This window comes from Colobus angolensis, unplaced genomic scaffold (genome assembly GCF_000951035.1).
Source record: "Colobus angolensis palliatus isolate OR3802 unplaced genomic scaffold, Cang.pa_1.0 Scaffold9, whole genome shotgun sequence".
In the NCBI taxonomy this organism is placed as follows: Eukaryota; Metazoa; Chordata; class Mammalia; order Primates; family Cercopithecidae; genus Colobus; species Colobus angolensis.
Genome location: NW_012122931.1, coordinates 7,050,702 through 7,052,841, shown reverse-complemented (window position 1 = coordinate 7,052,841; position 2,140 = coordinate 7,050,702). Strand labels below are relative to the sequence as shown.

The window sequence follows — 2,140 nt, the reverse complement described above, 5'->3', positions numbered from 1 at the left end:
CCGCCAGTCCACAGCGCCCGCACCACCCGCGTAACCGGGGCCATGTTCACTCTGCCGGCGTCGCGGGCGGGCGCGCGAAACGAAGACGCCTAGGCGCCCGCGCTGCTTAAAGGGCCAGGACTCGGGCGCCCTGCGGGTTGCCTGGGGTGACGGCGACGCTAAGGGGACCCTCAGCGCTCTCGGGACTGGGCGTGTGCCCGGCGCCCAGGTTCGAAACACCCACCAGAGCCGCAGAGGCACGCTCGGGAATGTTTGCAGACCGCTCTATGCTTCCGCCTCCAAAGGTCCTGGGGTGGTGACACGGCCGACTGCCGAGGGGCGACCGCCTGCTCGCCCCGCTTGACCGCCTAAGGGGCGGCGTGGCCGTCTGTAATACGTGCTTGGCCACTTGTCCTGCAAGGGCCCATTCGAAACAAATCGAGCCCTTCGAGACGACAGGGGCTGCGGCTTCTGGCTACCGAAGACCCCAGAAACGACCCGGCCCCAGTTGCGCGGCGATGCTGCGGTTCTCTCTGCCCTCCCGCGTCATTGTCCGCTTCCTACTGTGACCCGAAGCATAAAATTTTCCTGAGCCCGAGGGGTCCTCGGAAACCAAGTGTTTCTGATTTCGTCCACGCGGAGCGGCCGGCCCGCAGATCCCGAGGTTTCCAAGGACAGGATGGCAAAGTGGGGTGTCAGGCTGCCTGGTCCCTCTGCTGGTGTTCGCCCGCGCTAGTTGAAGCCCGAAGCCTCCACCGCATAGGCGTCTCCGCGGACAGCCCCGGGATGGCCCCGCCCGGGGTCAGGGAGAGGGGCGGGACTCGTGAAGGGGGCGGGGCCGTGGGCGGGTCTCGCAGAGCGGGACAGGGCGCCGGGAGCGGGGCAGGGGAGGAGCTCTGAGTCCCGGCCTTGCTACTCCGCTGTGTCCCACTCTTCTCGCCCCGCTTTTGCCCCGCATCTTCCATCTTCCTCCCAGTCCTTGCGGCGACCGAGCCCACAGTGTCAGTCCGCAGCGGGGACTTGAGTATGCCGGTGAAGACGAGAGCGGAAGGCGAGGGCCACGGCTTCGGGAAAGCGGGTGACCCGAGGAGGCTGCTGGAGCGACCTTTGCTTTTCCGGGGGTGCCTTCCCGGGAAGGGGAATCGGGATGTCGGCTTGGAAGGGACTTTGGAGCCCACCTCGACCCGCCCCGAGTGAGTCTGGAGTTGTAGGTGCTGTCTCGAATGCAGGGCGAGCACCCGCGAGCGGGTCACCAGTCCCATGAGAGCTACGGGTCCCCAGCCCCGTTTTACAGATGGGGAAACTGAGGCAGCTGCGGGGACACTCGCCCATATGGGTTTTGCTCCAGCCACTTCCTTCAGCCACTTTACAGACCAGGAGTTCAGGGCCTGCTCGAGCTTAGAGTGTTTAGAAGTGGTTGAGGGTGAGCCCCCATGTTCTGTGCTCTACTCTGTCCCTATCAGTGCCTTCTCCCAGCGCCACTCTCACGCTCCTGCTTGCTAGACGGAATCCAGCTTCATCCTCCTGCTGCTTACATTAGTTGCTCCTGATCTTCCACACTCTTGATTTTCCGGATTCTAACTCCATCAAAATGTACGTGATGTGTTCAGGCTCAGGGGAGACCGAGGCACCGGACGGGGACGGGACCGAATTTGGCTTGCTGGGCTTAGCAGCAGGAGGGGCTGGCCTGGGGCGGGGAGAGCGATGCTCTGCTGGGTCAGCATCCGCAGCCACCTGGCTTTGCTGGTGTGGCCTCGCAGCCTCGCCAAATGTGAGCAGCTTACAGAGCAACCTGTTGCACGTGCTTAAGCTGCCGAGGTGACACAGGGCATGGTGGCTTACGCCTGTAATCCCAGCATTTTGGGAGGATCGATTGAGGACAGAAGTTTGAGACCGCCCTAGGCAAGAGGCCCTGCCTCTACAAAAAATAGAAACATTAGCTGGGTGTGGTAGCAAACGTCTGTGGTCCCAGCTACTGGGAGGCTGAGGCGGGAGGACGGCTTGACTCTAGGAGTTTAAGACTGCAGTGAACCTGTGATCATAACACTGTACTCCAGCCTGGGCCACAGAGCAAGATCCTGTCTCACAAAAATAAGTCCAGGGGTGGGGTGTGGTGAGAGAACCATCAGCTTCCTTCTTACCTTCTCCAGCCTCAGTTTCC

The 2,140-nt window shown here is 62.3% G+C and overlaps 1 protein-coding gene across 1 annotated transcript in view; it reads right to left on the bottom strand.

Moving 5' to 3' along the window:
• Positions 1-789, bottom strand: part of PTGES2 (prostaglandin E synthase 2) — a 15,251-nt gene extending 14,462 nt beyond the window's left edge. The window contains exon 1 of the mRNA XM_011931299.1: positions 574-789. The gene's annotated coding sequence lies outside the window, so the exon portion shown is untranslated. The remainder of the gene's footprint in view (positions 1-573) is intronic.
• Between the last annotated feature and the right edge of the window lie 1,351 nt (positions 790-2,140).